Below are 13,591 nucleotides of genomic sequence, written 5' to 3'. Positions count from 1 at the left end.
ATCCTTTCCTTCAAGGCTCAGCGGTCCAAGATTATCTTCTGTGTCTGTGTTAATTGGTTTCCCTTTTCTTTGTTGAAGAGGGTCTGTGCAATCCTTCTGTCTAGTCCGCCATCTTGCCCCGCCCCCTTCCCTTGTAGGGTTAGAGGAGGTCAGAACATGTGGCCTCCTTGCCATTTTTCAATGATGTTGCTTATTGGTCCAATTGTGAGGATATTTGTTTTCTTTATGTTGAGGTGTAATCCACACTAAAGGCTGGCTTTGATCTTCATCAAGTGGTTCAATGTGTCTTCCTCCAATATTGATATCATGTTCTTACTCATATAAGAAATATTTTCAGATTATTTGTTCAGGATACAGATTGAATACCCAAAAAACCCACTGCTGTAGAGTCCTTATCTGGCTCATAGTAACCCCTCCTTGGGTTTCCGAGGCCGGCGGTATCACTACAGAAGTAGATTGCCCAACCTTCCTTCCGAGGAGTGGCTGGTAGGTTTGAACTGCCATCCTCTGGTTAGCAGTCAAATGCCTTAGGCACTACGCTACCAGAGCTCCTACAAATTGAATAAGTATGGTGAAAAGATACAATCCTGACATAAACCTTTCCTGATTTTAAACCATGTGGTATCACCTTGTTCTATCCAAACAACTGCCTCTTGGCTTATGTACAGTTTCTACATGGGCACAATTAATTGTCCTGAAATTGCTATTCTTAGCTATTTATCCATTTATTTTTTTTATGATCCACACACTTGAATGTATTTTCGTTGAAAACAAAAAAGTTAAACGTCTTTCTGGTGTTCTCTTCTTTCAGCCAAGATCTATCTGACATCAGCAATGATATCCCCAGTTGCATGACCTGTTTTGAATCTGGCTTGAATTTCTTACAGTTCCCACTAAGTGTACTGCTGCAACCCTTTTTAATTGTCTTCAACACAATTTTGCTTGTGTATGATATTAGTGATATTGTTCAATAATTCCTGCATTCTGTTGGATCACCTTTTTTCCAATGGCCACAAACATAAGTCTCTTCCTATCAGGAGCTCTGATAGTGTAGTGGATAAGGCATTTGGCTGCTAACCAGAAGGTTCAAATCCACCAGCTTCTGTGTGGAAGGAAGATGGGGCAATCTACTTCTGTAAAGATTTACAGCCTCAGAAAACCATTTGTGGTCACTGAGTCAGAATCAACTTGATGGCAGTAAGTTTGGTTTTTCTGAAGTTGTTCCATCAGTTGGCCAAGTAGCTGCCTTCCAAACTTCTTGGCATAAAAGAGTGAGTGCTTCCAGACTTACATCCTTTTGTTGAAACATCTCAATTGCTGTTTCATAAATTCCTGCAGCCTTGTTTTTTGTCAGTGCCTTCACCACAGTTGGACTTCTTCATCCTTGACCATTGGTTCTTGATCATGTGCTACCTCCTAAAATGATTGAATATAATCCACTTCTTTTTGGTTCAGTGACTGTATTCCTTCCATCTTCCCTTCATGCTTTCTGCATCATTCAATACCTTACCTATGGAATCCTTCAGTATTGCAAGTCAGGGCTTGATTTTTTTCCCTCAGGCTTTCAGAAAGATGCCAAGCATGTTCTTCCCTTTTGCTTTTCTAACTCTAGCTCTTGAACATTTCATTACAAAACTTAATTTTCTTGACCTTCCCTTTGAAATCTTCTGTTCAGTTGTTTTATTTCCACATTTATTCCTTTTGCTTTAGCTACTCTCTGTTCAAGAGGAAATTTCAGAGTCTCTTCTGACATTCATTTTTGTCTTTTCTTTTTGTCTTTTTAATGACCTTTTTTATAATCCACTATTTTATCCATCTTTTATCCATTATTCATGGATAGTGTTCTTGATGTCATCCCACAACTCATTTGTTCTTCACTCACTAGTGTCCAATGCATAAAATCCATTTTTGATCTGGTCTCTAAATTCAGGTGGAATATACTCAAGCTGTACTTAAATCTCATGGCTTTGTTTTAGTTTTCTTCACCTTCAACTTGAACTTGCATATGAGAAATTTATGGCTGGATCCACAATCAGCCCTGGCCATATTCTGATTGGTGATATTGAGCTTTTCCATAGTATCTTTTCACAAATATGGTGAATTTGGTTCCTGTGTATTCCATATGGTGAGATTCACGTGAATATTTACTGCTTTTATTGAAAAGGTATTTGCAAGGAATGTCATTAGTCTTGCAAAATTCTATCATGTGACGCCTGGTAACATTTCTATCAGGAAGACTATATATTCCAATTACTGATCCTTCATCTTTGTTTTCACCTTTTTCATTCCAAACAACAGTAATTATCAATCGATCTTGACTGCATCTTTGATGAGTTTCAGACTAAAGAATTTAGTAAAACTCTTCAATTTCTTCATCTTTGGCATTGCCAGTTGGTGTGTAAATTTGAATAATAGTTGTATTGACTGGTCTTCCTTGTAGATGTATGGATACGTTCTATCACTGACAGTGTTATACTTCAAGATACATCTTGACACTTTTTTGTCAATGAATGTGATCCCATTCCTCTTCAATTTGTTATTCCAGGCATTGTAAACCATATGCTTTTCTGATTTGCACAGGCCAGTAACAGTTCATTTAATCTCACTCATGCCTAGAATATCTATCTTCAAGCATTCCTTTTTATTTTTGACAATTATGGATTTTCCTTGATTCATACTTCGTACATTCCACATACTGGTTACTAAAGAATGTTTGCAGCTGCTGTTTTTCATTTTGAGTTATGTCATATCAACAAATGAAGGCTCTGAAAGCTATATTCCATCCACATCATTACGGTCAACTCTTCCCAAGTTGTATTTTGAGTGCCTTCCACTCATCTTCCAATACTATATCAGACAGTGTTCTGTTGCTATTCAGAAAGCAGTGGTTGCTGTTGTGGTTAGTTGTTATCAAGTTGGCTCCAACAATCCTATGTTGCTATGAAACAGAATGAAATACTGTCCAGGCTTGCACCATCCTCATAATCTTTGCTATGTTTGAGCCCATCATCACGTCACTGTGTCAATCTATCTCATTGAGGGTCTTCTCCTTTTTCACAGACCCTCTACTTTACCAAGCATGATATCCTTCTCCAAGGACTGGTTCATTCTGCTAACATGACCAAAGTAGGTGAGATGAAATCTGGCCATTGCTGCTTATTTGTCCAATTGTGACCAATAATTGTGGTCTAATTTTGTTTTCTTTATGTTGAGATGTAATCCATACTGCAGACTGTAGTCTTTAATCTTCATTAGTACATGCTTGAAGTCATCCACATTTTCAGCAACGAAAGCTGTGTCATCTGCATATCACAGGTTGTTAATGAGTCTTCCTCCAATCCTGATGCCATGTTCTTCATATACCCCAGCTTCTCTGATTATTTGCTCAGCATATAGATTGAATAAGTGTGTTGAAAGGAAACAACGCTGATGCTCTCCCTTTCTGATTTTAAACCATGCAGTATTCCTTGTTCTGTTCAAACTACAACCTCCTCATGTCTGTACAGATTCCTCAGGAGCACAATTAAGTGTTCTGGAATGCCCATTCTTCTCAATGTTATCCGTAATTTGTTACAATCCACACAGTTGAGTCCTTGGCATAGTAAATAAAGCCAAAGTAAACATCTTTCTGGTATTCTTACTTTTAGACAAGATCCAACTGACATCAGCAATGGTATCCCTCATTCCATGTCCTCTTCTGAATCCAGCTTGCATTTCTGGAAGTTCTGTCAATATACTGCCGCAACCATTTTTTAATTATTTTCAGCAAGATTTTATTTGTGTGTAATATTAATAATATTGTTCTATAATTTCCACATTCCGTGGGATCACCTTTCTTTGGAAAGGTGTACATGGGTACAAATATGGATCTATTCCAGTCAGTTCGCAAGGTAACTGTCTTCCAAATTTCTTGGGATAGATAAATGAGTGCCTCCAGTGTGGCATCTCTTTGTTGAAACATCCCAATTGGTATTCCATCAATTCCCTTATTCTTTGCCAATTCCTTCAGTGCAGCTTCAACTTCTTCCTTCAATGCCATTGGTTCTTGATCATATACCACCTCCTGAAATGGATGAATATTGACCAATTCTTTTTGGTACAGTGACTCTGTTTATTTCTTCCATCTTGTTTTGATGTTTCCTTCATCATTCAATATTTTGCCCATGGAATCTTTCAATACAGCAACTCAAGCCTTGAATTTTTTCTTTAGTTCCTCAATTTGAAGAATGCTGAGTATATTCTTCCCCTTTGGTTTTCTAACTCCAGGTCTTGGCACATTTCATTATAATAATTGACTTTGTCTTCTTGAGTTGCTCTTTGAAATCTTCTGTTAAGCTCTTTCATCTTGTCATTTTTTTTCCATTTGCTTTAGCAGCTCTCCATTCAAGGACAAGTTTCAGAGTCTCGTCCCACATCCATTGTGGTCTTTTCTTCCTTTCATGTCCCTTCAATTACCTTTTGCTTTCTTCATGGATGATGTCCTTGATGTCATCCCACAATTCCTCTGGTCTTTGATCTTTGGTGTTCAATGCATCAAATCTATTCTTTAGATGGTCTCTAAATTCAGGAAGGATACAACCAAGGTTATATTTTGGCTTTCTTGGACTTGTTTAAATTGTCTTCAGCTTCAACTTGAACTTCCCTATGAGCAGTTGATGGTCTGTTCCACAATCAGCTCCTGGCTTTGTTTTTGCTGAAGATAATGAGCTTCTCTGTCATCTCTTTCTACAGATGTAGTTGATCTGATTCCTGTGTACTCCATCTGGTGAAGTCCACTTGTCCAGCCACAGTTCATGTTGTTGAAAAATGGTATTTGCAAATAATAAGTCATTGTTGTTGTTGTTGTTGTTTGCCGTCGAGTCGGCCCCGACTCATAGCAACCCCTCCTTGGGTTTCCGAGGCAGTATCACTACGGAAGTAGGATTGCGCAACCTTCCTTCCGAGGAGTGGCTGGAGGGTTTGAACCGCCAGCCTTCTGGTGAGCAGTCAAGTGCCTTAGGCACTATGCTACCAGAGCTCCTAATTGGTCTTGTAAAATTCTATTGTGTGATCTCCAGCATTATTTCTATCACCAAGACCCTATTTTCCAACTACCAGTGGACTCTTCTTTGTTTCCAACTTTTGCATCCAGTCACCAGTGATAATCTTGATTGCATGTTTGGTGAATTTTAGACTGCAGAAGTCGGTAAAAATCTTCAATTTGCTCTCTTTGGCTTTGGTGGTGGTGTGTAAATTTGAATAACAGTAGTATTAACTGATCTTCCTTATAGGTGTATGGATATTATCCTATCCCTGACAGCATTGTACTTCAGGATAGATTTTGAAACATTCTTTGTGACAGTGAATGCCACACCATTCCTTTTCAATTTTTCATTCCCACCATAGTAGATCATATGGTTGTCTGATTCAAAATGGCCAAAATCAGTCCATTTCAGCTCTCTAATGCCTAGGATATCGATATTTATGCAATCCATTACATTTTTGACAACTTGCAATTTTCCTAGATTCATAGTTTTTACATTCCATGTTCCAATTATTAATGGATGCTTGCAGTTGTTTCTTCTTATATTGAGTCATGCCATGTCAGCAAATGGAGATCCCAAAAGCTTTACTCCATCCACATCATTAAGGTTGGCTCTACTCTGAGGAGGCAGCTCTTCCCCAGTTGTATTTAGAGTTAATTCCAACCTGAGGGGCTCATCTTCCAGCACTATACTGGACAATGTTTCAGGGTTATACATAAAGTTTTCCAGTAATAAATCAGATATCGTTTCACTGCTACTTACAAGGTTTTCACTGGCCAATTCTTTGATAAAAGGATGGCGACTTGCTTCTTCTGAGTCTGTCTTAGTTTGGAAACTCTGTTGAAACCTGTCCACCATGGGTGACCCTGATGGTATATGAAATACTGGTGGCATAGCCTCACCTTCAGAGCAACACATGAGCCACCACAGTACAACAAACTGGCAGACAAGTGGTGGGAATTGTCTGTTCCAGTAATTTTCTTGCTAAGACTCTAGAATTCTCTGAGTATAGGATCATATAATCTACAAATATAGAGAGTTTTACTCTTTCTTTGCCAATATGGATGCCTTTTATTTCCCTGACTTATCTTATTGCTCTAGCTAGAAATTCTAATACAATATTGAATAACAGTAGTGATAAATGACACCATCGTCTGGTTTCTACTCACAAGGGGAATGTTTTCAGTCTCTCTAAGTTAAGATTAATGTTGGCCATTGGTTTTGTGTGTTTGCCTATGTTGTTATTGTTGTTATATGCCATCGAGTCGGACCCAACTCATAGCGACCCCTCCTTGGGTTTCCGAGGCAGTAGCACTACAGAAGTAGGATTGCCCAACCTTCCTTCTGAGGAGTTGCTGGTGGGTTTGAACTGCCAGCCTTCTGGTTAGCAGTCAAGTGCCTTAGGCACTATGCTACCAGAGCTCCTGTGTTTGCCTATAGTCATGGTAAATAATTTCCCTTCTATTTGTATTTTGTTGCCTGTTTTTATCAGGAATGGGTGTGGGATTTTTTCACATGCCTTTTCTGCATGAATTGATAGGATGTGTGGTTCTTCTCCTTTGTTTTATATATATGGTAAAATATATTGTTTTTCTAATGATGAGCCATCTTTACATATCAGGTGTGATTCTCACTTGGTCACATTGTATTATTTTTTTTTTTTTATATGTTGTTGAATTCTATTGGCTAAGATTTTGTTGAAATTTTTTGCATCTATGTTCAGGAAAGAGATTGGTCTATAATTTTTTTCTTCCTTCAGTGGTGTATTTTCCTGCTTTTGGTGTCAGTGCTATGCTCACTTCATAGAATGAATTCAGGAGTATCCTATCTTTTCTGTGTTCTACAATAGATTGAATAGAATTGGTGTCAGCTCTTTCCTGAATATAGTCCAATCTGCCAGTGAAGCCATCTGGGCCCCGTAGTTTTTTATGATCTAAAATTTCTACTTTTGTTATGGGTGTGTTCAAATTTTCTACCTCTGTCTTAGGTAATTTAGGTACATGGTGTGTCTCTGGAAATTTATTCATTTCTTTTCTAGGATTTCAAATGGGTGGTAGTACAGTTCTTCGTAGTATTCTGCTATTGTCTATTTTATTTCAGTTGGCTCTGTTCTGATGTCAGACATATCTTTTCTTATTCATTTTATTTGCATCTTCTCCTTCTTTTCCTTTATTAGATTTTCCTGGTGGTTAGCCAATTTTATTAATCCTTTATTAGTTTTAGTCCTGTTGAGTATTTCTATTGTTTTCTATTGCACTTAATTCTGCTCTAGTCTTTATTATTTCCTTTCTTCTGGTAATTGCAGGCTTTTTTTTTTTTCCTTTTTGCAGCTCTTTTTGTTATTTTTGGAGTTGTTGAGTTAAGGTTATGATTCTGATTCTGTCTTCTTTTTTGATCTGTGCATTTATTGCTGTAAATTTCCCTTTGAGCACTGCTTTTGTTATATCTCAAAGTTTTTTAATATGTTGTGCTTTCATTCTCATTTGATTCAAGGAATTTTTTTTTTTATTTTTATTTCTTCTATTATCCGGCATTCTTAAACATTGTTTTATTCAGTTTCCATGTATTTGATTTTTTTTTTCCTTTCTCTTCCTATTGCTTACAGTGTTATGATCTGAAAAGATTATCTGTATTATTTTGATGTTTTTAAATTTACTGAGGCCTAATGTGGTGTATTTTGGAAAATGATCTATGTTTGCTGGAAATTCATGTATATTGGGCTGTTGTTGGGTGGAGTGTTCTGCATTTCTTTGAGTTCTACTTGGTTGACTCTGTTGTTTAGATATTCTTTAATTTTGTTGAGTTTCTTTCTAATTTTTCTGTCCTTCATCAAGAGTATTGTATTGAAGCCTCCTACTATTATTGTGAAGTTATCTCTTTTTCTTTTCAATTCTGTTAAAGTTTTATTTATGCATTTTGGAGCTCTTTCATTGTATGCCAGATACTTATTATGGTTCTCTGATATTGTTGGACTGAGTCTTGAAGCATTTTATAAGTCCTTCCTTGTCTCTTTTGCTGGTTTTTCCTTTAATGTCTAGCTTATCAGAAATTAGTATTGCCATCCCTACTCTTTTTTGGTTGCCATATGTTTTTCCATATTTTAGTTTTTAGTTTATATTTGCCTTTGTGTCTAAGGTGTGTCTCTTGTAGACAAAATATTGATGGGTCATGTTTTCCTATCTAGTCTGCCACTCTCTTTCTCTTGTCTAGGGAATTTAACCCATTTGCATTCATTATGATTATTGATAAGTATGGAATTTACTTCCATAATTTTTCTGTGTATTTTTTTCTTTTTGTGTATGTGGTGTTGATGATTTCTTTGTTCCATATATTTCTCTACTGAGTTCATTTGTTTATGGATTTTCTTATTTCTTACTTTGTTGATATTTTAGTATTTACTGAGTCTTTCTTCTTTTTTATTTTATTAAAAAGTTTTATTACTTTTGCTTGAGGTTACCCTCTAATGTACTATTTTCTTCCCAAGACAAATACATCAATTCTATCTTGAAGTTGTCTTGACTTTCTCTCCATTCAGAAGGTCTGTAACTACACGAGCTATTTCCTCTTTGTGCTTTGTAGTTGTCCTCATTTATAACTTGGCATCCCTGGTTCCCTTCTTTCAGTCTTGTAAGTTTGTTTGACTTGGGATACTCTATACCTGGTTTGGTTTCTGGGTGATGTTGTCATATGTGTTAATCTCAGGTACTTGCCTGCTATTATTGGTTCTCTATCTATAGAACTCCCTTTAGTACTTTTTGTAAGATTAGTCTGTTGTTGTTGTTGTTGTTATGTGCCGTCGAGTCGGCCCCGACTCATAGCGACCCCTCCTTGGGTTTCTGAGGCAGTATCACTATGGAAGTAGGATTGCCCAACCTTCCTTCCGAGGAGTGGCTAGTGGGTTTGAACCGCCAGTCGTCTGGTTAGCAGGCAAGTGTCTTAGTCACTATGCTACCAGAGCTCCTAAGATTAGTCTAGATTTTACAAATTCCCTTAATTTCTGTTTATCTGGAAATGACCTAATTTCACCACCATATTGAAGGGTGAAATCAATTCTTGATTGGCATTTTTTTTTCCTTTCAGAATTTTATATATTTTATCCTATTGCTTGCTTCCAATGCTTTCTGCCAAGAAATCAGAACTTAATCTTATGGTTCTTCTTTCTCGGTATTGTTCTTATTTTGTAGGTAACTTTTTGTTTTTCCTGAGTTCCTTTCAGGATACTTTGTATTTGTTTTTGGAAAATTTGATTATATATCTTTGTGATTTTCTTTTGAGGTTTGTTCTGCTGGGGTTCATTGAGTTCCTTGAATGCATACCTTCATATCTTTCATGATAATAGGGAAGTTGTCTTACAATAAATCAATAACAAGAAAAGAAAATAAAATTTAAAAAGAAAAGGAAAATATAAAAGAAGAAAAAAAGCTGCAGGGGGAAAAAGGAAGAGAAAAAGAGGAGATGAAAAAAGAAAAGGAAAAATTAAAACCAAAGGATGGGAAAGAAAGCAAAAGGGAAGACAATTGAAGGGGGAGGGTGCATGATCTGCACTTCTGCCAGTCAAGTAGGTGATGGTTATGGGTTGGCCTGGTATATCGGCTGAGGAGGCCATGTGGAGTGGACACCAGTTCAGGACTATACTTCTGCTGGCCTAGGAAGTGACTGCTGGAGGAATGCCTGGCCCAGGATGGTGCATGCTGCTGGCCTGAGGAGGTGAAAAGCACATACATCCAAATGAGAATGGTGTGCACATGGTGCCTAATGCATAAGGGGCACCTCCAACTTCAGGTAAGACAGGGGCACCCTAGGGAGTGTTGTCACCAGCTGATGAGTGGGTGGAGTTGGCAGATGACCACACTTCTGGTCACTGGGAAGATGTGGGAAATAAGGGGAATGTCTCAATTTCTGATCACCAGCCACCATGGAGCTGATGCAGTCCTGGGTGAGAAGAGCCAATGATAAGTTTCCTGTCCTGGTTGGAATGCTGTTTCCAAAAATTCAAAATGCTTGTGCGTTGTCAGACCCGTTCACGTGTCACAGCTCCATATGTCTCCTTATTCACTCTAGTTTCTTCTTCTAGTCATTATTTTTTACTACTTCTTCATCATTTCCTTTGAAGATTAGAGTTCAGGATTATCATCTGTATCTGTTTTTTTGGTTTCTCCTGTCTTTATTGTAGAGGGTCTGAATAGCTTCTCTGCTTAGTCCACCATCTTATTAGAAGTCTTTTAGTCAACTCTTATCCAAATGTATCACTGAGTTAATTAGTTGCAAGGAACTTAGGCAATTTTTGAGAAAAGGGTAGGCTATCATGGGCCACAGAATTCAGGGAAATCAGGGTACCCTGCAACCAGGAGTACAAATGAGTAGAAAAAGTAAATGTCATTTATTATTTTGTCCTAATCTTTTTGAGGGAGCTTTGGTAGCATAGTGCCTAAGGCATTTGATTGCTAACCAGAAGACTGGTGGTTCAAACCCACCAGCCACTCCTCAGAAGGAAGGTTGGGCAATCTACTTCCATAGTATACCTCCTCAGAAACCCACGAAGGGGATCTGATTCGATGGCAGTGTGTGTGTGCAAATCTGTTTGTTGTTACTGGGGTCCATAAAAGTTTCCATTTGTACATTATGCTACTGCCAAATTAGAAAGCATAGTTCTTAAAGCATTTTCTTACTGTTTCTTCCTTACTCATTTTGATTTATCAATTGAGAAATTAAATTGCATCAAAAACATTGATTTTCCCCAAAACTTCCAATTCCATTTTGCACATATCAATGTTGGAAATCAGTTTTTGAAGCAATAGCTTCCTGAAGTTTACTTTAATATTTTGGATAATGTCATTATCCAGACTTTGCAGAACTGATATAATGGATAGTGAGAAATAATTAATCTATTATTGGACAGAGACAGTGACCAAAGATAAGTAGTATTGTCAACAAAAGAAAGATTGCTCCAATTTTATTTTTTCTTGCTTATGTTGATTTTATTTAGAAATTATTTGTAAACTACTCCAGTCATCCAAGCTTTTTTTATTCCTTCTCCATTCTTCTGAAAGCTAATTCATTTTGATATTCATTAAGCACCATGTTTTTTCACTCTTTCCTATTACCTATGGTTTCTCAAATATCCCATTCACACACATGGTGGAGAGGATGGTAAGCCACTCTTTTGAAAACTGACCTCATGAACACTTTTTTCCCTTCAATTTTAGACTCCTATTAGGCATTGCCCTGTAAAATAGGTCTTTAGGATCTATCCCCTTAAGATCTCTTTTAATTTTGTGAACTAGTTTTGAAAATTTTCTTTGGCGACCTCATTTGACTCTCCTCAAGCTACACTGCAAGTGATTCCATGTTATTTCTGAAGCACTGAAGCCACCTATTAGACATTGAGAATCCATAAACTTTCAAAAGTCTTGTCATATTTTTCACCTTTCCTAGAATGGAAATATTTTTGTCAGAGGCTTGAAGAAACCACTTACAAACAATTTGTTGATTTCTGTATAATTCCTGTCCCTTCCCTTTTTGATGTTTATGGTAGTGCTATTCATGTATTTTTCTATTTGCTAGATTTTAATGAAAATAATGGAATTTATTAGTATTTCTTAACTTCTTCTAAACTTATGGATGTTGCTCTTTGTTGAAAATAAAATTAGGCAGAAAAAAATTGTAATGTGAAGAGTAGGCATACTCAGAAAACAGTAGAAATGCACAGAATGCATTCACGCACAGTAACGGTGCAAAGAAAGTGGCTTACTGAGGCATCTCTGACTCTTGTACTTCTTGGAACTATGTTTAGGTGTTTTATCTACACTTACTCATACTCGTTGCAATATCAATTATTTTCTGATTCCTTCTGCTTCTGACTTGTATTTCAGAGAATATTAATATAATATTTCAGAGGATATTAATTAGGCTGAAGTAATCACTTTAGTGGGAAATATTTGCATTTTCCTTCTCTGACAGTTTTCCATCTTATATAAGTTCCAGCTTTCACAAGCTTTAATGTATATCCATACAATGGAATATTACTCAGCCATAATGAGAAATGAAGTACTGATGCATGCTACCACATGGATAAACCTTGAAAACACTATGCTTTACATAGTGAAATAAGCCAGTTGTAAAAGGACAAATAACTTATAATATCATTTATATTAAATAAGCAAATATACAGAAAAAAGGAAAGAGATTATTAGTGTTTACCAGGGATGTGAGGGAGGGGAAAATGGAGAGCAAAGATGTCACTTTGAAGACTAATGTTGCCTGAACCAAGCCATGGTATTTTCAATCACCTTATATGCATGGGAAAGCTTGTTTTTGCATTGAGTTTATAACAATGATGTGGAAAAGGATTTCAATAATAGTGGCACAACATGAAGAATTCAATCAATGTCACTGAATTTTACATGTAAAAAATATTGGAAAAAAGGTTGTGATTATTTCTAATATATTTCACCAATATAAGCCCATCAATCTATTTTTCTCTTCAACTATAGAGAATTTCAATAAATAATCTTAGAATCAGTAGAATAATGAACAAAGATTTTTATAACTCACTTTACTAAAACATTATAAATCTAAAAATTATGCCTTTTATATATTATATTTAATGACTTTCAAAAGATGCAGTTAAATGATAATTATTAAAGGTGATTAATTATTTATTTTCATAACATGTTTTATCACAACATCTCATGATAAAAGCCTTTCAAATATATTCTCCCATTAAAGAGCATATATTGTTGTTGTTAGGTTCAGTCAAGTCAGTCTGACTCATAGCTATCCTATGTACAATACAACAAAACACTGTCTAGTCCTGCACCGTCTTCACAATCCTGGCTAAGTTTACAGCCACTGTGTCAGTCCATTTCATTGAGAGTCTTCCCCTTTTTTTTGCTGACCCTCTACTTGACCAAGCATGATTTCTTTCTTTAGGGACTGGACCCTTTTGACAATATCACCAATGTTTATGAGATTAAGCCTGAACATTCCAGCTTCCAAGGATCATTCTAGCTTCACTTCTTCCAGGACAGATTTGTTCATTCTTCTGGCAGTCCATGGTATTGTCAAGATTCTTCACCAACACCACAGTTCAAATGCATCATTTCTTCTTTGGTTTTCCTTATTCATTGTCCAGCTTTCCCATGCATATAAGGTGATTGAAAATACCATGGCTTGGTTCAGGCAACTTTAGTCTTAAAAGTGATATCTTTGCTCTTTAGCACTTTAAAGAGGTCTTTTATGGCAAATTTGCCCAGTGCAGTATGATGTCTGAATTCTTGACTCCTGCTTCCATGGGTGTTGATTGTAGATCCAAGTAAAATGAAATCCCTGACAACATCAGTCTTTTCTCCATATGTCATTATGTTGCTTGTTGATTTACTTGTGAGAATTTTTGTTTTCTTTATTTTATAATATAATCTATACTGAAGACTGCAGTCTTTGCTTTTCATCAGTAAGTGCTTCAAATCATCTTCACTTTCAGCAAGCAAGGTTGTGCTATCTGCATATCAGAGGTTGTTAATGAGTCTTCCTCCAATCCTGATGATGCATTCTTTTTTGTGTAGTCT

The sequence above is a fragment of the Orycteropus afer genome, unplaced genomic scaffold, assembly GCF_000298275.1.
Source record: "Orycteropus afer afer isolate SDZICR_OR568_19922 unplaced genomic scaffold, OryAfe1.0 scaffold00278, whole genome shotgun sequence".
Classification (NCBI taxonomy): Eukaryota; Metazoa; Chordata; class Mammalia; order Tubulidentata; family Orycteropodidae; genus Orycteropus; species Orycteropus afer.
This window is presented reverse-complemented; position numbering follows the sequence as displayed.